The following is a 23046-nucleotide window of genomic DNA, read 5'->3' on the forward strand; positions in this document are numbered from 1 at the left end:
TATGACAAAACACATGAAGGAAACAGTAGACTCAAGCATATTTAAGTGTATTTATAAATGGTCACTGAAATTTGATGGAAATGCATGGCTTTCTGCATGCTAATATTCTAGGAAAGGCTATTGTATACATAGAAATTGGTTCCCAAAGTTAGTCAACTTCTAATCTTTTAAGAGTAGCTTCTAATCTTTTATGGGTAGAAGGGGACGCCTAAATAATCTACCTATTTTTTCCGTGACCTTTAAGCTGCTGAAGGAAGATAAGATTTCAGATCCTATGCTCACAACCACGGAGGGGAAGACGGATCATCTAAACCTGATCTCAGGAATTCATCAGTCAAATCTCCATTGTTGGCAAGATCCTGGCCAGTTAAAATACTCTGAAACTTGGATTTCATAGGTTTTGTAGACTGTTATAAGCTATATACAACATTGTTTACATGAACGAGAATTTTTCATAGCTTTATTTATATATATTTGTGTAATTTGTACATAGCAACGCTATAATGTAGATACTACTATAACTCTCATTGTACAGATAGTCTAACTGAAGGAGAGAGACAGTGACCGGCTTCCAAAGGACATGAGCTCACAAGGGACAGAGCCCAATGATGAACTTGGGTCACAAATCTCCAGCATCACACTTGTGACCCCAACACCACAGTGCCTCTCACCAGGAAGAGGAGAGGAACTAGGATTGACTTTGGAGGTTCTTGTGTGTTTACACCAGTTAGACCATGTGCGGTTTATAAGTTGCATGTATATTTTACTATGGTTTCCACTGAACGTTGTTTAGCGGGAAATACTAACAAGTCCTTGTTTGCTCCTAGGACATCCCTGAAAGATGAGAAAATGTTGAAGCTGTATGTGGAGGTCACAGCAGGGGACATTAAAGCAGTCTAGCTAAAAGAGAGTGGACACAAAGGAACAAAGTCTTCTAGCAACACAGGAGGACCCTGGCAGGTAGGCGCTACGGTCTTTAATGTCAGTGAATGTAGGCCAGAGGCATAAAAGTCTAGAGCCTGGAGGATTACGCAAGAAATTGTGTTCAGGTGGCCAGTCACACAGTGAGGGAGGGTAGGCCCGTGGGAAGTGGATGTTTTGTATCCATCTGCATAAAGCCAGAGGGTCCCTTCACCAATTAAGACCCCTAGTAGTCACCACACTCTGCTCAGGGGCAAGATGTCCAGTGGGCAGATCCCGGCACGCTGATCAAGAAGGCGCCGTGTCCCTGGTGGGGCTGGGCTGGGGAGAAAGGAGTGTCAGGCTGCGGGTCTGAGTGGCAGTGGGTTGCTGGGTCACAGCCATGCAACGGGGGAGGTTTGGGTGTACCTCACCGTTCAAGTGCATCGTTCTGGGCGTGTTAACCAGTGCTCCCCGGGAGCTGACACCCATCAATAAACCTCTAGATGGGAGCAAAAAAAAAAAAAAAAAGAAATGAAACCTTGGAATGCAACCAGCGAACTGGCTGTACTGAAACGTTCCTTGCGACTTCTCTGCGGCTCCAGAGGTGAGGCTAATGTGCGACTGTGGATTCAGTAAATAACGGATGCAATAAAGTGAACCGAAATGGGGAACAGAAGATGTGAATATGTGCTGTTCAACCATCTCAAGCTAGGCAAGGTGGGCAGAGAGCAGCTGGACATGGGAGCCACCGGAGATGGCCTGACTTCTCTCTTTCTCTTCTTTTTCCTCTTTATGAAGAAGGCAGAATCAAAAATAGCAACACGCTCGGCAAACAGCATCTACAGCTGCTAAGTAAGAAAGAACAGGCTTCATTCAAATGCGCTGCAGAAGGGACAGCTGGTCATACTGGTCTTTTCAGCTGTCCTCCGCACACATTTAGCAACACAGACAGGGGCAGTCTCTTTGGCTATAAAAGACACTGATAGATATCTGGGGTGACTCCAATTCAGTTAAATTTTCCTTGAGGAGAACTTACCAAGTCCTTTCCCATTATGCCCCAATTCAATTCTCTCTAGCTGTCCCAGATTCTTTGTTTTAATATGGAATGTCTCAGCCTTTAAAATAGAAAGAGACGGGGCTATTAAAACATGGAGAAGTCAGAACATTAAAAATTGAGATCTTGGCTGGTTCAGGTTTGTGACTGCACCAAAGAGATGGATGGAGGATACTTTCCATATGCGCTTGGAGTTAAGAGTCTCTTCTTTAAATATGAGCAATGTACTTTCCAAGTTGTCAATGGATAATTCTTCACTTTGAAGAGGGACGAGGTCACCACCCAGTTATAATTTGACAAAAGGACTCAGCAAACAGTCATGTAGTGTCACCGAAGCTGTGTGACGCTACATTACAGCACTAGAGACTGCAGAGGACACCAAGTGATGCGGTTCATAACACAGGGCAGAATGGATGGAGTACACACACACACACACACACACACACACATAAATGTGAGGAGGGGTTAGAAGGAGGGAGAGTTTGCATCAAGAAGAAGGAATCAAGAAGTGATTTGGAGATGGACCTTCAAGAATTAGTAGGATTTTTTTTTAATTGAAGTATAGTTGATTTACAATATCATGTTAGTTTCAGATGTACAGTACAGTGATTCAGTTTTACATATATATATATTCTTCAGATTCTCTTCCCTTATAAGTTATTATAAAATATTGAGTATAGTTCCCTCTGCTATACAGTAAGTCCTTGTTAGTTATCTATGTTATATATAGTAGTTGTGTATACATTAATCCCAACCTCCTTATTAGCAGAATTTTGACAGATGAAGATTTTATTTTATTTTTTTTGGCGGCGAGGGGGAGGGGAGGAGTGAACCTGAGAAACTGTAAAGTCATCTAGTTCAGATAGGAAACAAGAAGCCAAAAAGGAAGGCTGAGCCCTGTATGAAGGGATTTGAATTTGGGTTTGAAGGGTTTGGGGCAGGAGAGTGGCATGGTTGGAACTGCAGTTTAAGAAGGTGTTCAACACATTCAGATATTTCGCTGTTTGTTATTGTTGCCCAGTAGTAGAAAAGCGTAAAGTAAGATGAGTGCTTGGGATTTTGTCATGCTGCTAAGGCTCCTCCCTCTTTTTACTTTGAAAATGTAAGATGATTTCTCAGAATCCGTTAGGAAAAAGATGGCAATAAATTTCAAATTAAAATCTTTGTTCTAGAGCATTATAAATATACAGACGAGAAAGAGAAGCATGGCTCTAAAGGCTGTTTCCGTGATGACAACTAATGCAAGACATTCTGACGAAAGCAGGGCAGGTGACTGTTGTCTTTATTGTCAGAATGGGAAGCTCAAGTTTCTCCTTCGGGTATAAGACCCTGGCCCTGTCCCATCACCTGCGCTCTCCCACGGCCTCCATCCGACCCCCTCATGTTCCCTGTGTTCCTTCCTTCCTTCCGGAGTTGGTCCACTGGGGTTTTGACATTTCAAAATATCTTTAGGAGGGTAAGGAACCCTTCACTAGCCTTTGTCTCTCTTTCCTCCTTCTTCATAAATCTATTTTGGGAGATGTAGTCTGCAAATGTGGTTGTCAAAGCAAACATTTCTTGTTAGAAGAGAAAATCTTGAAGGATTTTGGAACTGACTAGCAATACAAGGTGGGAGGGAGAAAAGAAAACCCTCACAGACCCGAGTGACTGTCAGAGAAGAGCACAGGAAGTAAGGACAGATCAGTTCCGGTGCAACTAGAACAGGTATTAAAAGATGGGAAAGTCTAACCCTGAGGAACAGGGTGAACACTCACCAACCACCACAGTTACCCAAACTCAGCATCAGAGCCTCACGCTTTTTACCCAGGCTGCTCCTTTACCTACACTCCAGTAGGTAATTCAGCAGCCAATGCCCTGAGTCTTCAAGCGGGAAAAATGTAACTGACATAAATATCAAGTATTACAAAGATTTCCTTTATATCAGAAAATGAAGAGAATGGTGTGTCTGAGTAACGTTTATTAATTTAATATGACAGACTTATCAAAACACCTTCCCTCTTTCAAAGGGTCTGAATGGTCCTCAGACTGGAGAGTAGCAGAGGTTTAGATGAGTTTTCTTTTCCAGGTAGTCTGGTGGACATCAGCATCGTTACCTGTATCTTTAGCATCACCTGTATACACCTTAACTGGATAGCCAGTTATAGTGCAGCCAGGCCTTTTGCCTCCTGGGAATAAAGATGATTTCAGCACCAGAGTCAGTTCTGGTTTCTCACTCCCTTCCGTCCTTCCTTTCTATAAATAATGGAAGATACTGAGTTGTTTTTTTTTTTCTTGAATTTCAAGCTTATCAGTGTTCATAATGAACCTCCTGCCAAGATAATCAATATAAAAATAAGATTTGTTAACACTTTAACTGTGAGGCACCAGAAAAACAAGTTAAACTCACTCAGTAAACTTGGAAATCTGCCTTCTGAGGGTCCCTTGTTTTTTCTGGGAGGACTGCCCACTCCCCACCATGGGGAAGAAGAGCTCAAACCTAGGCTTCTGGACTCAGCAGGACCCACGAATCATCTTTGGCCTGTGCTCACCCTCACACAAGGCAAGAGCAGTCTCTCAGCAGAGGGGGTGAAGGGGAAGCTCTTTCCTCCCAGCTGTAAAGACGATACCTCCTTTCTGCTTTTTCAGGAGACACGCTCCTTCCTTTCCAAGCAAGTGGCTTGTGTTTTTATAAAGCTGGGGTCAGTTGTGCCAGAGGAAAGCCATCTCCTGAAGGAGTGATGGAAGAGACTTGTTCTTTTCAGGGGTGTTTTGATTTTTAAAAAATGCCCAGTGAAAGTAATGATTGCTCCAAAACTATAAACCTTTTATTGTAGAGTCTCAGGCCCCTGGGTATTGGGGTTGAGTGGGGTGGTGAAAAAGTGGGGTTTCCCATTAGCTCCTAAGCCGTACCACCTGGATCTACTATAAAGCTCAGCCCTACCAGGAGGCACAAACTGCTGACTCGCAGTCATTTTGTCCAGGGGATTATCTAGGAATGGGGCGAAGCAAGGGACTGGTGCCATGGGCACCTTCCAGATCAGCTCTGACTCTCACCGGCCCTGTGACCTCAAGATGGCAATTTTGTGTCTCTCAGCCTAGGTTTCCTAATCTATAAAAAAGGAGATGATAATCATAATTTTTAAGGTAATGATGACTACACAAATACATACTATTAGTTACACATTCGAATGTGAATGGAAGCTCTAATTCCAGGCCCTCTCTCACCACAATCCTTCCGCTCAATTCCACCCCAATATGGATACAGACCTATGAGGTTACAGTTTGGGATAAAATGTTTAAAAGTCTTGTTTCTACTTGAAACATTGTTTGGTGGCTCTTAGACCTTTTGTATTCCTATTTAAAAAATTAACAATTCTCTCCCGAGTTTGTAAAGGGGCTTAAGCGTGCCTGTCATTAGGAAAGGAGAGATCTCCGTTATTATGACCCCTGCCCACCTTAGAACAAGAAGGAGCAAAGACGAGGAAAAAGAGCCCAAGGAACAGGCTTCTTAGGTCTGTTCTTAAGCTAGTGCAAGATTGTAAGTAGGTGTCCTCTCACGTGCCAGAGAGAAGGATTCTGAGGCCTTCTCTGGGTCCTGATGGACTCTCGGTGTCTTGTGGGTGTCTTGTCGGGCTGCAGGCTATGAAATTACCCTCCCTGGCCTAGCTCATACCACGCGGGTTCATGAGGATGAGTCCAGATAGAAACTCAAGGCTAAAGCTATAGCTATTTAATAATATAAAACACACTTTTGCCTTTAGTGTCTTCTTGCATTAATTTTTCCCAGGAGTTTATTGGGCTGTGGCTTTGTCAGCCCACCCCATCAAGGATTTGGGATCCTGCCCAAGCCCCTCTCCCTCAGAATGAACAATCTGGCTTTGCTCTGCAAACCTCGGCTCAACGTGTTCCCAGGAGGCAGGGTCCCTCAGGAGACCCAGGCAACTTCCAGACCCACTGACGCACCTTAATTCAGGAGACGATCGCTTTGGTGAGAAGGCTGGTTCACAGGTGGGACAAAGCAGCCCGTTTAGGGACCTCAGGCTGCAAAAGCAGCTGCAGGCTGGTGGACCGTGGGAGCAGTGCATCCCATCTGGTTAGAGGAGGGTCTCCCTGGGACCACGCAGGCCTGCAGGTCTCGGGTGGGACACGGTGAAGGAAAAAGCACGTTCGCTTCTCTTCCATCCTTCCCCCCTCCTTTCCCAGGACATGCAGATGCATGGGCACAGCTTGGAGAACTTTCTGTTCCAAATGCAGCCAGGCAGAAAGCTTGTCCCGGACCAGAGGGCTTCTCAGTTCAGGATTAGGGTATCAGGAGTGCAGAAGCCAAAGAGAAAGGTTAAAGAAGTGTTCTTTAAATATTCATTAAGATGCTAAAGAGGATAAAAAGGTCTTGGGGGAGACCCCAGGGCTAGCGCTGCCTGCATTTAAAGTTTCTCAAGTTAGTCAGAAAAACAGTGTTTCTGAAGACTCTCTCCTCACAGAAGGCAGTCTGCCTAGTCGTGGCAATATTTCTGCAGTTAACCTATTTGGGGGAAACGTCTCCCACATGCACTTAAAATGAACTAATTTACAAAACAGAAACAGACTCACAGACATAGAAAACAAACTTATGGTCACCAGAGGGGACGGGGGGAGGGATGAATTAGGAGTATGGGATTAATAGATACACACTACTATATATAAAATAGATAAACAACAGGGATTTACTGAATAACTCAGGGAACTATATTCAGTATCTTGTAATCACCTATAATGGAAAAGAATAAAAAAAAGAATATATACACAACCGAATCACTTTGCAGTACACCTGAAACTAACACAATATTGTGAAACAACTATACTTCAGTAAAAAAAATTTTTAATTAAAAAAAGAATAGCGTAAATTTTACTAAAGAATATGATGGGTAAAATTTACAAAAGAACTTCTCCCAGGAAAAAAATGGAATAGAATAGAATAGAGTAAAATAATAACATAAAATTCACTGATGATCGAATCTTGATAACTGGTATAGACAGAGACTAAAATGCATCTCTCCTTTTCTCTCTTCCCTTTTCTCTATCTTTTCCTTCCTCCTCCGGCACTGTCTCTATGTCCACCTCCTCTGGCACTGTCTCTGTGTCCAGCTGACAAGGGCAGCAGCTCTGGAAGGCGGCATAGGTGGGCTCCTGGGAAGAGCCCCTTAGCTGGGGAGACACTACTATACGAGGTTCTTTGATGCACATGGGGTGTCGGCTGCTGCAGAGGTCCGTTAGACGCTGGGCTTTGGCACTTTTAACATCTTGTAGAAATGAGGTGGTGGCTGAAATCCACTGCGAGAACTGGCCTGATTCCAGTGGGAGCTGATGCAAACTTCAGCTACTGAGACAGAGACCCCAGATCACCCCAGGCCTTAGAGGGGACCCAGCAGGCAGGGCTGAGCAAAAGGACAGTCTGAGAGGGGACAAGCTTTGTATGTGTCTTGTAACATTCATTTCTCTACAGTCCTCAGAGGGAGTCAAAGAATTAACCAGTACGACTAAACATTGATCAGATGATGCAAATTTAAACTTATATTGACATTATTCTATGTATGGACAGTGTTAAAGTCCAGCACACATGGCTTAATTTCATCCCCTGGCCTTGGATGACATGGAAAAGCAGAGTTGAACCTCCAGGCAGGAGATGGCCTGCTGTTCCAGTTCTTTTTACCACAAACCATGTTCTTTCTCGGGCTTCGCCCTCCTCCCTGAACAGAGCAGGATGTTGCCGCCTGTCACTGGGGGACCCTTCCTGGTCTGGGGGATGATGCCATCTCTCCTTCATGAATAACATAAAACCGTCCCTGTGGGTCCCAAATAGCAGAATTGAGCTCCATGATGGTAATTGGCTTTCTATCCCATTGTGTGAGAATAAGACCTCATCTCCTGCCTTTTTCCTGGGAACTGAGAAGGATCCGCAGGGTTTACAATCACTGGAACTTCTGTCTAGTGTCCCGACAACGTAATGTGATCTATGAAGGCAGTCACAGGGGTCATTGAAGACAGCTCATGTTTAGGCGTCTAGAGGTGAGTATCTTTAAAAGCCTTATTCCTCTCTATGCCCATTTTGTAGGTAGCCCATGTAGTGTGGGAATTAGCTTGGTGAGCTTTCTGGAAATGTCTGACCCTTCATGTGACTGTTTTTCTCACAGATGGGGGAGATGGGGAAGTTTGCGTATCTGCTGAAAGTCCTCCCAAGCTCCCTACACACCAGATTGTCTGGTGAGCTTTAAGGATCAAACGTATTTATTCACTTCAGAAGCATAAATGAGCTCTCTCCTACGCATCTCCTTCAGGGGTAGTGTTTTAATAACTAACTCACAGGCAACACAAGGGAAGGAGCATTTACTTAGGTAGCTTGTCCAAGTTCCTCCTCTGTGTGCTGGCTTTAGGCGGGCAGTGTTCTCAGGCCACCTCAGCGTAACGCAAGGGTCTGCCTGTCCGTATTCTATTTCACACTCCCAAAACACGAACTGATAAATATTAGCCTTTATTATTATTCCTCTCAATACTATGAGAAATATTCTTCTCTATCCCCATTTGATAGGAGTATCAATTGAGATTGGACAACTTCCCCAAGATCACAAGACTGCTACGTGATAGAGATGAAATAGAGATGAAACTGAAAATACAGAGCCAGGTCACCTAAACCCTACACACGCTGTCTTGCAGCCCCCCAGTAGGTAACTTCCCAAGGATGCACCTGTTCCTTAGTGATGGAGCCGTGATTTGAACTAAGGGCTTTCTGACTCTCCAGCCCCACTCTTTGTGTGTTTTGCCTCCCCTTCTTTCAAGGTCCAGGGAGAAGATAACAGACAGCTTTCAGGGTGCTAAGAGGCAGGCACCTATGCAAAGACTGCTAACACCTTCCCCAGGAAGGAGAAGTTAAGATAGTTAGCATTTGTTTCACATTTTACATTAACAGAACACTTTCACATGTTCAATGCTTTCAATGCTCTCAATAACCCTGAGAAGCAAGAATTCTTATTTCTGTTTCCATCTGAGGAAGCCACAGCCCAGGACTCAGGCCATCAGCCCAAAGTCACTGCATTCAACTCTAATCCACCGCATCTGGCTTCAAACTCTTTAATTTTTCCATCCTATAGCTTTCCATAAACATTTTACCCTTTAGGAAGCTGGGTTCTTTCTTTCCTTTGAAATGAATCAGAATCATCGTACCTTTTGTGAATGTGAAATTTGCATGATTATAAGCATTTTTCAATGTTAGCCTGGCCATTTGGGCTTTTCTTGCCAAAGCCAAGCTTCGATCCCGGGTTACCTCATTTCACCCAACATTATATACAAGTGGATATGTACAGGTGTATAAGACGCAGTATCTGTGTAATAACGCTTAGTTTCCTTCCCCCTTATCCGAAGTCTCCTTTTGCTAGGAGACTATGCTTCTCACACCCTTTCACAGATGGACAAACAAATCCACTTGGGTCTGTGCTTCCTGCCTCAGGGATGCACAGCAGTGAGGGTTCATTCTATTACACTTTTGGAGCTTTCTGGGGTAAGCAGGAGTGGAATCCCACGAAGAGACTTGCTTCCTTGCCTGGGCAATGGTTTTCCCACCTGCATAAAGCCTGCCGGTGTCTCCAGAGATCTGTGCTGGATACTTTTCCTTCAACAATTCCTGCTTACTTAAAGGATACATTTGATATGCTACTATACAAGGTAATGTGATGCAGTGTTCCCAGTTCAACAGCCTCCAGGACAAAAATCACAAGAATAACAACAACAAAAGCTTCCAGGATGGTGATTAAGCCATTGGAAAAAGAACTGGGTAAATGTTATTAATTCAAAGACAAAGGAAAAATGAAATGCATTCCTAGAGAGAATGAAAAGTAAACTACCTCCTGTCTTTTTCAGGATCTGTTTCTGATTAGAGAGAAAGTTTCTGTGTCTCTACTACTTCTGAAGATGAAATTTTTAAGGTGAAGTCAATGCCCCAAGTCAGGAAAATGGCTAGAAATCAGTGTCACCTGACTTAAACATTGTTAAGTGATAAGAAAACAAAGACAAAAACAAAAATAGGCTATTGCTCTAGTTATATCTCAGGAATCGACTTCTAAAAGATGGCATCATCTTTTTATTTTAAAGTAACACACCCAAATGAAAGTTGAAACAATTTTCACAAAGAAGTAGCATGAGTTACAAATTTTTACTACAACTTAAATGATTGTAATATAGTAGCAGTTACAAATTACATGTTTTATTTCAGAGATCTATAACATGGCTTCATATACACTTTCAGTATATGTCTATGAATATATGTATATTATATTTATAATATATTAGAGTCTAAGTATATAGACAACTTTTTTCTCTCAGTAAAATATGTTTTGATTACTGAAGCTTTAGAGAACAAATCATTTAAGAGGAGATAAATTCTGAGAGATCAATGTCAGTTAAAAGTTTGCAAAACAGTTCAATAAGTCCATAAAGCATGGACATTTTATGTATTAATTCAGTTATTGAGTATTTATTGAACCTAAACTTTGCACCACATACTATATTTGGTGCTGAGGATACAGAGATAGTATTAATAGATTGAACCCTAATTGCTGTTTTTGTAAGTTAAAAACAGTTAATGGCAATTTAGATAGCAATTTAACATGATTTAACTTAATAAGTAAAACATAATCCTTGTTCTCATGGGGCGCAGTCTGGTAAGGAAAACAGCCTTATAAACAGGTGCACGTGCAGAGTGAAAAATTAGAGTGGATTTTTAATGGTAGGTTCTGTATTTTTAAAAGTACGAGCAGAATGGGTGGTCCTGCAACAGATGGACAAGGTTGCAATAGATTAGGACATTGAATAAGGGATGGAGGGGCGGAGACAGGAAAGGCAATGTATCATTTTCTAAAGGTTGGCTGTGAAGCTGAGCGCATCAGCGGTCTCTGGGGATGGGTGTGGTTCAGGATGTATTTGTTGGTTTGTTTTTCTTTTAAGGAGAGAGAGGAAGTTTCTGTGCTGAGGGGGGAGGGGGGCCAGGAGGAAGGTTGTGGAGAGGGAGCCTGAAGAGGTGTGACGGGACAGTCTCTGGCGCTGAGAGATTAATTGCGTTGTGCGGCTCTGTGTGTCCCGCACGTGACTTAGCAAGTAGCAGGCACACAACCACAGGTTTCTTGAACTGAAGGAAAAACAACGCTAGATTTTTCTATCTAAATTTGATGGTTCCTTGTTCTTCTCTAGGGAAAATAGCTCATGGGAGTCAATTCTGGGGGAAAATCTTGAAATTTTATTTCTAAATGCTTTAGGTAAATCGTGTTAGGAGGAAAGAAAAAAGGAAAGAAGAGGAAACCGATATTTTAGAAAGACTTTGAACAGAGCCCAGAGCATAGTAACAGAACAGTTTGGGGTAGAAGCAGGAGAGAGAGCGGACTTACATGCAGAAAGAACGAGCCTTGCATAAGAAGGATTCATGGGTGAAGACCTGGATGAGAAAGAGGTATTAAAGATGAAAAATACCATAAAAATGAGAGAGGCTCTTTGAAGCTCAGAGCATAATATTCTAGAAAAGGCAGTAAGAAAACTCTTAGTCCCTGATGACTGAAAGAACGTCGCTATTAATTACTGGGTGGAATACAAAGGTCGCCCCTTTGTCTGACAGAAAGCTGATCCGTGAGATGTGTGAATGGAGATGGAGTAATGGTTCCCGTGTGCTGCGCTCTGCGAAGAAGGCGAAATGTAGAAGGAGGTTCGTAGCCGTGGGGGTGGGGGGGGAGTGGTAGGATCACATTAATAGGAGAGAGAGACAGAGAAAGACAGAAAGGGATCTGAGTGGTTCAAGAGTACAAATAAATGGGAAAATTCTGAATGTGTCTATACTTAATCTGTGATTTGTTTCCAAATCCAATTCCAACTCCTATTTCAGAGCTTGTCCCCCAAGGAGCACTCCCTTTAAAGGACAAAGCTTGCACTTTGTCTCCATCTGCAAAGAGCCACCAGCACTGCTCTGCTTGTAGAGGTTGGGGACCCAGCATGGGTCTGTTTCAAGTCCAGTCTCCAACCTGACCCCTTTCTTCAGCCTCCTGTCTGTTAAGACATCGCCATGGATCTCAACTTGAAAACCACTCTGTAATTTATGTAGCCTTTTAAAAATGATCTATGGTTTTGGAAATTCTATTTACTAGGTGTCCAAGTAAGCCTCCTAATCCCAGTGTTTTTTTTTTTTTTTAAGTTTATTTTATACTGGAGTATAGTTGACTAACATTGTTGTTTTAGTTTCAGGTGTACAGCAAAGTGATTCCGTCATACATTTACAGGTATCATTTTTCAAATTAATTTTCCCATTTAGGTTGTTACATAATACTGAGCAGAGTTCCCTGAGCTATACAGTAGGTCCTTCTTGGTTACCCATTTTAAATATAGCAGTGTGATGTACATATATACAATGGAATATTACTCAGCCATTAAAAAGAATGAAATAATGCCATTTGCAGCAACATGGATGGACCTAGAGATTATCATACTGAGCGAAGTAAGGATGGACCTAGAGATTATCATACTGAGCGAAGTAAGTCAGACAGAGAAAGACAAATATCATATGATACCACTTATATGCGGAATCTAAAAAAAAGGATACAAATCAACTTATTTACAAAACAGAAACAGACTCACAGACTTAGAGAAGGAACTTATGGTTACCGGGGGGAAGGGTGGGAGGAAGGGGTAGTTAGGGAGTTGGGAATGACATGTACACACTGCCAATCCCAATTTTTTCCGTCCCCCGCACACACACCTCCCCTCTGCCAGCTCCCAGGAGACTTGCACTAGAGGTAGGTGTGCCCACATCTCCAATAAGTGTGCACAAGGCTCTGGGTGGTGCCGGGTGTGTGTCTGAATTACATGTTCGTTACCACTTCACGGGGGGCCCTGTGGTGCTGCACCCACTCCCACTCTGCCTCCAATGTTCCCTTACCTGGTCACCAATTGGAGGACAACTCGCTTTACTAGAAGTTGAAGACCCCAGACTGGTAACTCCTTGTCTCCATACCCCCGAGGTCAAAGAGAGAGAGCTGATCTGGGGAAATCTGAGTTATTCCTAAGGTAGACACGGACTTCCCCTCAGCTGGGGTCTGGTCCAGATCCTGATAATGGCCATGACCAACTGAGGGAGTTTAGCAGAGCGACTTCACCTTTCTGAGTCTCAATTCCACCAAATGTACAAAGGAGACAATAATCCCTATGGATAGCTTTGACATATTAGTGATGATACAGGTAAAATTCCCAGCACTGTTTCTAGCTCAGGGAAACCACTCAGTAGATGATAAATAATTATTAATATTATTTTTGATGTGGCCTATATTTTCTCAATTTTTCTAGAATGTCAATGTTCCCAAAAGACCATCTCGGTGTATGATGAAATGGCTTATGACATACAATTCCTCAGAGTTAGTATAACGTGTAGACCAGAGTTGCCTGCTGAAGAACACACCGAGGGCGGGTTGATGCTTCTAGCACCAATACCTCTCTGCCGTGACGTTCTACTTAAACAATCAATAGACAAATCGGAAGACCTTAATGATTTAGCATATTATTAGCATAATGCAGTGTCTGCTTGAAAGGAGACTTTGAACTGCTGTTGGAAATTTGAAGCAAGTGATTTTTTCTAAAGGCCACTTGGCTTTTTTGGCAACTCTCCACTGACAGCATGTTACTTCTGCTTTCTTTGTCAAGCACAGAAAAACAGGAAGCACAAAATCAATTTGGACTGGGAGTGGGGCGGGGAGAGAGAGGACAGAGATGCGGGCTGTTTCTAGCAGTAGAGTCTGATCCACGGTATGCCACAGGAGATCACTTTGAACTTGGCCTGGATCCCTGCTGAGCTGCCGCTTTGAGCTTTGCTGGACACACAGAGAAATTCTTCTGTACCTTTGGGGTCTCTGGCTCTCTCCCCAGGACCTGTTTTTTTTTTAAATGCCTGCAGGTGTACAGGACAGTGGAGTATGTGAGGATTGGAAAGACTGAGGCAAGGTCCAGCTATGCAGTGAATTAGCTTTGTGACCTTGATAAAGTAAATCCTCTGGCCTCTCTCCTCTATTTCTTCACCTATGTGAGTGATACACAAGGAAGAAGAGTCTCACATGCAAATTCCCAGCAGGGGATGTATCCTGGGAAAATGGAGGTGACCCAGAGAGCCTGGTTTGGGCTGTGGCCGACAGGATATCTTGTGCTCAGTCAAAAGACATTCGAACTCCAATAAAAAAGAGTCACGTTCCAAGAGTGAACACTTGTTGGCCGTCGTTTCAAGCCGTCTGGGCCGAGTGATGTGTAAGGTCTTCTTCAGGTTTATAATTTGGGCTGCCTCCTCCACCGGCACCGGAAAGTAGCACCAAAGGATATTGAAGGATGTGAAACAGAGCGACTTGCCAAATACCATTTAGCTATGCATCATAAGAAAAGCTTGAAGTGTGTAAAAAATAAGCTTCCTTTAGTTATACTAATCCTAAAACAAAAGCTAAATGAATTTCAGTTTAATTACTATTAAATCTGGGATTAATGCATGGCTTTTCAGGAATTTTTAAACATAAAAAAATGGAGTGCTTTGAGAAAAATGTCTACTAGATGGTATTAGCTCCAGAATCATTTATCATCTTCTGAGCCTCTAGAGATATACCAGACAGAGCTTCCCTTAATGTCCATTCAGCAGGGACTCAATCCACCTGTCTCCATTAAAAGAAAGAGGAAGTGTTTTATTTATAGAAGACTAAAAGTATCCATTGTTGCTTTCTTCTGCATTTTAAAATGATGAAGAAACAGAGGTTCCCAAACTCTTCAGCACAAGTCGGACTTTATTGATCATTGCTACGTCAAGGGTATCAGAACCTAGAAGGCAGTGATCTAAATTACCACCTGATGGGACCGGCTTCTCAGTAAAAAGATCACATGTACTTAAAGGGCTCCTTGATTCTGTGACACAGGGTGTCAAATATACAGCGACTTCCTTAGAACATCAGAGCCAGATTAGGATTTTTTAAAAAACTTTTTGTTTTGAAATATTTATAGATTTGTAAGAAATTGCAAAGCTAGCACAGAGAGGACCTGTGTACCTTCACTCATTGCCCCCCACCACTGGTTACCTCTTGCGTAGAGCATGATATCAAAACTAGGAAGCTGACATTGGTGTGAAGTGTGGGGACGGTCCTGTCCCGTTACTGCGTGTGTAGATTCATGTCATCACCACCACAATCAACACAACTAATCTACCCACAAAGCTCTCCCGTGTGGCACCCTTTGTGGTCACGCTCATCTCCCTCCTCCCCAGCACCCCTAAGCCCCGGCATTAATTTGTTCTCCAACTCCATAGTTTTGTCATTGTGAGAACATTATACAGATGGAATCATACAGGAAATGACACAGTGGCTTTTTTATACTGGATTTTACTCACTTGGCATAATGTCCTTGAGATATCTCCAAGTTGTTCCATTTCTTTTTATCTGTGTGCATTCTTTTGTATTGCAGGTTGGTATTCCATGGAATGGGTTTGTTTAACTCTTCACCTAGTTTAGGACATTTTTGTTGTTTCCAGTTTGGAGCTATTTCAAATAAAGCTGCTATGAACAAGAATATATGGGTTTTTGTGTGGACATAGTTTTAATTTCTCATAAATAAATGCCCAGAAGGGCAATTGCTGGGTCATATGGGAAGTGCATGTCTAGTTTTTTTTTTTTTTTTAGCAAACTGTCAAACTGATTTCCAACACGACTGGACCATTTTACATTCCCACCAGCAATGTAAGAGAGATCCCGTTTCTCTGTGTCCTCACCAGCATTTGGTATTGTCACTGTTTTTTAATTTTAATTATTCTAACAACTGTGCAGTGATATTTCATTGTAGTCTTAATGGCTAGTGATGTTGAACACCTTTTATGTCCTTACTTGCTCTCCATATATATTGTCTTCAATGAAATGTCTCTTCATGTGATTTGCATTTTCTATTTGGATTTTTTGTTTGTTTTTTTACTGTTGAGTTTGAGAGTTCTCTATAGAGTCTAGATTTTAGTCCTTTAACAGATATACGGTTTGCAAGTATCTTTTCAGTCTGTAGCTTATCTTTTCATTGTCTTTTTTTTTTTTCACATCTTCTTTCATTTTATTGAAAAAAATTTTAGAAAATGGCAGTTAATAAAGGGCACACACAAATCAACAGGGATATACTAGTGGAAAGCATAGGCAAGATAAAACTAAAAATGCCATTGGCTTCTTTAATTTTTTAAGAGCACAAAATGTAGCAGGCAGAAAGTCTCTTTTAAACAAATTATAAAGCTATGGTTTTTTCCCCCAGTTCTCCCCAAGTCAGATATATACACACCCACAAAAATGGTGTGTGAAGGAAAACTGTCATACACAAGAAGTTGTATCCTGAATTAAGGGAAACAGCTGTTGAAAGGGGAATTAACACAATAAAGTCAGCAACAGGTTAACAGTTTTAAAAACTGAGTCTTCAAATGCTGCATGGCACAAAGCTATACCATATAAAGTACTGCTAGGTATGGAGGAGAAAGTCCGTACAGCTTTTAGCAAAAATGCTTTTCCAGAAAAGCAAATCAAAACAATGCAATCAGCAGATCAAAGAGGCTATAGCTAGATATCAGAGCTACAACTTCTCATAACTGAGCTAGAAAATTGTATTTATCCAGAATGGACTAAAATTTCAAAACAAAATGGACATTTTTTACATTTCTTACTTTATCCATATGAAGTTCTCTGTTTCTTTCTCCCTCACCCCTTAATTCAGCATGATCCAGCCAAAAGATGGCTGCTTTTAGAAGTGGCTGTTTTGTTTTTCTTACAGTGGCATGACTGTCACGAAGCCTGGATATTTCAGGCTCATACCATCCATGACCGGTGTCCCGCTGTGGTCAAAAAACTTAGCGATGGACTTGGTGAACTTGGCTTCCCGTTGCTGCTTTGTTCTTCCACTGATGAAGGTCAGCTTCAGAGTGTATTTGTCATGGAACCTTTTGAGACTGGACAACAGTTGCCAAATGTCATCAGGTTCCACCCCTGTGGGATCTTTCCTTTGGGCCACGAGAAAGATGCTCTTCTCCTTATATGAGGTTTAAATGGTTAGGCTCCCCATCATCACAAAATAGGACATAACGCACAAAGCCAAAACAGATTTGGACGCTGGAAAGGGGTGCATATAATCCCAAATCAAAGCCACAATGGCAAAGAAACAGGAGATGGTACAGATGGTGAGGCGACGGTCAATTAGACCAAAATTCTCCACATACCTGTACTTTTCCAGAAGTACCTTTTTGGCAGAATCATCCAAAGAATCTTTCACAGCTGATCCATCCCATTAGTCAGTTTTTACAGGCTTATCGTCAATCTTCCGCTTGTCCAGCAAGCTGCCGTGGCTACCGCCTGCCCCACAGCTGGCCACCGCCAGCCCTACTACTGCCACCACCGCTTCTCCCGCCCAGAGCAGCTGCCGCTGCCGCTGCCATCTTGCTTGCCTCTGCGTCTCCCTCCCCTCCTCCTTGTCCCCTTTTCATCGTCTTAACAGGGTCTTCTGCAAAGCAAAAAGTTTAAACTTTGATTTACCTTTTTTTTTTTTTCTTTTATGGATCACGTTTTTCACATGTGAGAACTCTTAGCGCAACTCTAGATCATGAAGTTTTTGCTTCTGGGTGTCCAACTGCTACAATGCCATTGGTTGAAAAGGCTTTCCTTCCTTCACTGCATCACTTTTGCACCCTTACTAAAAATCAGTTGGGTGTCTTTGTGTGGGGCTATTACTTCATCCTCTAATCTCTTCCACTGACTATGTGTTTGTCCTTCACCGAAACTATTCAGTCTTGATCACTGTAACTACATAATAAGCCTTAAAACTGCGTAGACTGATTCTTCCCACCTTCTCCTTCTTTTTCAAAATTGTTTTAACTACTGTAGTTCCTTTGCCTTTCCATATATTATTTTGGAATAATATCTTCTATATCTACAAAAAAATCTGGCTCTGAATTTGATAGGAATTGCACTAAACCAGTATATCAGTTTAGGGAGAATTGATTTCTTTATTATGTAGAGTCTTCCAGTGTATGAACAGATATTTCTCCCCATTTATTTGTATGTTCTTTGCTTTTTCTTTCATCAGTGTTTTGTAGCTTACAGCAAGTAAGTCTTATACATGTTTTGTTAGGTTTACACGTATGTATGTTCCCACTGTTTTGGGAGGTATTGCAAATGGTATTATATTTTTAATTTCAGCCTGCACATGTTCATTGCTAGCATATAGAATACAATTGTTTTTCATCTGTTGATCTTGTATCCTGTGACCTTGCTGAATTCAATTATTAGTTCTAAAATTTTTTCTGTAGATTCCTTGGGGTTTTCTGCATATAAAATCATGCCATCCATGAATAAGGAGGGTTTTACCCATTTCCTTTCCAATTTGTACATCTATATTTCTCTTTCTTGCCTTATGAAGTGATTAGAACTTCTAATATTACGTTTGATAACAGTGATGGGAATGGTCATCCTTGTTTTTTCCTGACCTTAGGAAGAAAGCATTCAAATTTTTGCCATTAAATATCATGTTAGTTGCAGGGTTTTCTTTGTCAAGCTGAAGAACTTACCATCTGTTCCTAGTTTTCTGAGATTTCAATCATGAATTAGTGTTGAATTTTGTCAAATGATTTTCCTGCATCAATTGACAGGATTACATGATTTGTGTGTTAATATTGGTGGACTGCCTTATTGCCTTCTAAATATTGAATCAGCCTAGGATTCCTGGAATATATCTCATTTGACCAAGATATAAAATTCTTTCTATATATTGCTGAATTATATTTACTAAAGTTTTATTAGGGATTTTTTGCCTATATTCATGAGTGCTATTGGTCTAGAATGCTTTTTGTTTTGTTTTGTTTTGTTTTGTACTGTCTTTGATTTTGGTATCAGGATAACACTAGCTTCATAAAATGAATTCGCAAGTGTTTCCTCTTTTATTTTCTAGAAGATATGGTGTAGCATTGGAGCTAATTTTCCTTTAAATGTTTCATAGACTTCTCTAGTGAAAACATCTGGTCTGGAGATATCTTTTTTGGAAGGTTTTTAATTACAAATACGATTTCCTTAATAGTGGCAGAGCTATTCAAATTATCTAGTTCACATTGGGTAAGTTGTAGTAGTTCATGCTTTGGAGGAATAGGTCCATTTCATCTAAGTTGTCAAATGTGTGTATTTATGGTTGTGTACAGTGTTTTCTTATTACATTTTTGAAGTCGGGTCTGTAGTGATACTCTGTGCTTCACTCCTGGCATTATTAATTTGTGTCTTCTATCTTTTTGTTCTTTATCACTCTTATTTGATAATTTTATTGACTTCTCAAACAGGTTTTTGTTTCATTGATTTTCTATATATTTTTTTCTATTTTCAACTTCCTCGATTTGTGCTTTTTATTATTTCTTTCCTTCTGCTTGCTTGGGTGCATTTTGATTTTCTATTTCTAGATTCTTTAGGTGAAAGCTTAGATGATTGATTTAGGACTTTTCCTCATTTCTAATGTAGGCATTTAATGCTATCAAGTTCCCTCTCAGCAACTGTTTTACCTGTGTTCCACAAAGTTTGCTGCTATTCTGTGTTTTTATTTTTGTTCACTTAAATGTTAGTTTTTCCCTCAGACTTCCTGGTTGATCCGTGGCTGAGTTAGAAGTGTGCTGCTTGGATTCTAAAAGTTTGAAGATTTTCCTCCTACTTTCTGCTTTTGATTTCTAGTTTGATTCCATCACGGTCAGATATCATCCGGTCCAGGGGATTGGGCATCTTATTACAGCCCAGAGAATGTCTCCTCTGGGACACAGCAGTGGTGGAGAAGCAGCTGCACTTCATTCTGTGGGGTTTGGCCAGAGGAGAGTGGTTATTGCCTAAAAGATTTTCTGTCTTTCTAGACTTCTCCTTTTCTGGTCATTTGGCTAGAGAGAGAGAGAGCAGGATTTTTTTTTTTTTTGGCTGTGTTGGGTCTTCGTTTCTGTGTGAGGGCTTTCCGTAGTTGTGGCAAGTGGGGGCCACTCTTCATCGCGGTGCGCGGGCCTCTCACTTTCGTGGCCTCTCTTGTTGCGGAGCACAGGCTCCAGACGCGCAGGCTCAGTAGTTGTGGCTCACGGGCTTAGTTGCTCCGCGGCATGTGGGATCTTTCCAGACGAGGGCTCGAACCTGTGTGGCAGGCAGATTCTCAACCACTGCGCCACCAGGGAAGCCCAGAGAGCAGGACTTTTATTGGGACTTTTTTTTTTTTTTGGTCTGCGCCCATGGGCATTTCCAGGCTGCTAGCTTCTCCCGCATTCTGTCTGCGGCACAAGAGGCAAAAAGAAAAGTCAGAGGCTCCACCTCCGCATTGTTCTTCGGCTCCTGATGGTCCCAGACAGCCTGACTTCTTCTCTCACCTTTCAGAGTCTTCTTATATTTATTATACATGTTATGTCCAGGGTTTTTAGTTGTATTTAGCGGCAGGAATATAGAAATGTATTTCTACTCCATCTATCTGGAAGCAGACATCCCCTCAAATCAGATGTATTTAGCCAAAATGTTTCACATTCTTGAACTGATTCTTCTTGAACCTTTAGGCATATTTTCCATGTGCTTTCTGACCAAATTATATCAGAATATAATAAGTGTAAGAGAAAATTGTTTTCATTATGAAAACTGTGATAACCAAAAAAAAAAAAAATTCAGGAGAAGGAAATATATTTTACTTTGTTTCAATCAAGCATTTCTATAGGCAGCAGAACCCCCAGTGGAAAGTGTTCTTTCCATTGCTTATATTGTTCCTACTTTAAATCAGAAAGACAGGCATGTAGGAGAAACGAGCTGTTTTAGAAAATTTATGTTTCTTTTGGGGGCCAAACTTATACCAGACAGTAACTTAAAGACCCAAAAGAAATTGCTCTAATAAATAAAAAAGTGTATTTTGACTGGATAATATAGTCTAAATGTATCGCCATTTTTCAGTAGCATAAGGAAAATGTAAAAAGACTTTCCTGCAAAGGACAGTTCTCACATAACAACAGCTAACATGTGACCAGATTGAAACTGACTGGCACAATATCCGTGACAGTGGTACAAGTCTCACTTCATTGCCAGTATCGGTGTCTTAGTGGCAAGGCATCTACATTTCTGCTTTCCTGGATTTCTAATTGAAAAGGAGATTGAAATCCAAATGAATGTTTTGGCAAAACCGTATCTACATGATAATGAGCGTATGTATTCATTTGTGTTTAGGCAATTGAGCATCATTTGGATTAAGATTAAACTGAGAAGTCTACAATGTGATTTTCTACTTAACTTTTCCCTCCTAGTCACTGCTCTGCACAACTAGCTGGTTCTAGAACAAATACTTTGAAAAGCTTTAGAACTAGATACTCACAATTTTTCATTTTTAATTATTCATGCTTCTTTTACATAATTATTGCTCCCACTGGTTTGGATGTATCTGAATTAATCAGATACTTCTAATACCAAACAAATTACTTAAATCATAACAAGATACAGTTGTACACAATAAAAGACAACTTTTTCTTCTATGAGTTGGTGGTCAAGTCAGTAAAAGCCCTTTTTTGTTCTGGTAGGTCACAAAATAATTCAGACCAAATTTTCAGTATCTGTCCTCCTTAAGAATTACTTGTTAAACTTATTCAAGATTTTTAATAGCACATTGTCTATAACTTAATTTGCTATAAGCAGATGACAATGATTCACTTCCTTTCAAAAAAGTAATAAAATTAAGGCTAGATAATTAAAAATCAGACAATAATGCACATACTAACAAACACCAGCAGACCACCTTACCACCTGTGGAAATAACACAGAGTAAGTACCAAAATATTTAATTTTGCTTTCTTATAAATAAATCATAAGGTCTGTAGGAGGTAAAGCATTTTGCTGTTTGCAACTAGATCACCCTGGGACCTTTTGAGAGCAGTGTGAAATGGATCTAATAAATTCCCAGACTTCAACTTCCAGTTGCATTTCCTAATTAAACAAGATGAGATGCAAGCATGGTCTGCTGTGTGAATGCTCCTGGGTCTTGTGATGAGTTTTACGTGCACACATCATCCGGCTGAACCGCACGTTCCCTCTCAGTGACCACGGCTCTGAGAATCTAAGTCTTGTTATTGTTGGAGGGTACGTATTATTACCTTTCTTCACATTCTTCCAATAAGTAAACTCCAGAATTGGAAAAAAAATCAAGCTCTGCTGATTCCAGCTCTGCCTGTTATGCTGAGTCTATGTTGGCCGTAAACTGGAAACAGTTACGACGCTCTCTGACAGCAAAAGCAACAAAGATGCTCGGCTATGTCACTCCTCTCCCAAAACTGTTTTAGAAAATTATTAACACATTGATAATTATTATAAGAGTACTTTTATTTTAATAAAAGGAAAAACAAACCACCTGTGGTTTTTAGTGTGGTTGGTGAGTAGTCTGTCCTGCTCCTGAGCGGGTCTGAGCCACAGATAGCAGTTCCCTTGCATTCGTGGGTGTCTCCCTCACAGCACCTTTTTCAAATGCCAAAGCCCTGCCTGCTTTCTACATCCAATGTTTGCAAAAGAACAGAGACAACTGCTTCCACCCGGAACACATCCACCTGCGGGAGGTTCCAGCATGGTTAGCAAGGATGGAATCCTCATCTGTACCCTGGGAGAAGCACAGCAACATTTTCATTCTAAGAAAAAGAGCTGACTTTGCGTGAAGCTGAGTCATAAGCTCCAACCCGCTCTCTTTGTGAAATAAACTTGAGAGCTTGTAGGCCTTTCCAAGAGGGGCATCCTTGACCAACTCTGCCCAGAGTGAGAGTTGCTATGATGCAAGGTTCTAAACGCCAGGACCTCTCATCAGAAAGGAAGAGGTGCTTTCAAAATCGAGAAAACCACAACTCAATACATTAGTTGTTTTCACTTCTGGAGTGTACAGGCAGATGACATGCCACCTAAAATGAAGACACAAACACCCTTAGCATGAAGTTCTTCCAATCAAAAGTTCAATCTAAACTGTTCACTGGTTCAGAGGAACCAGAACAAATTACTGACAGGAGAAAAGAGGGAGAGAAAAATGAACAGATATGTATTGAATGTCACTGTACA

At 41.3% G+C, this 23046-nt stretch overlaps 1 pseudogene; it reads right to left on the reverse strand.

Moving 5' to 3' along the window:
• LOC132351757 (signal peptidase complex subunit 2-like) overlaps positions 1 to 17429 on the reverse strand; it is a 43296-nt pseudogene extending 25867 nt beyond the window's left edge.
• Between the last annotated feature and the right edge of the window lie 5617 nt (positions 17430 to 23046).

Source organism: Balaenoptera ricei, chromosome 17 (genome assembly GCF_028023285.1).
Source record: "Balaenoptera ricei isolate mBalRic1 chromosome 17, mBalRic1.hap2, whole genome shotgun sequence".
NCBI lineage: Eukaryota > Metazoa > Chordata > Mammalia > Artiodactyla > Balaenopteridae > Balaenoptera > Balaenoptera ricei.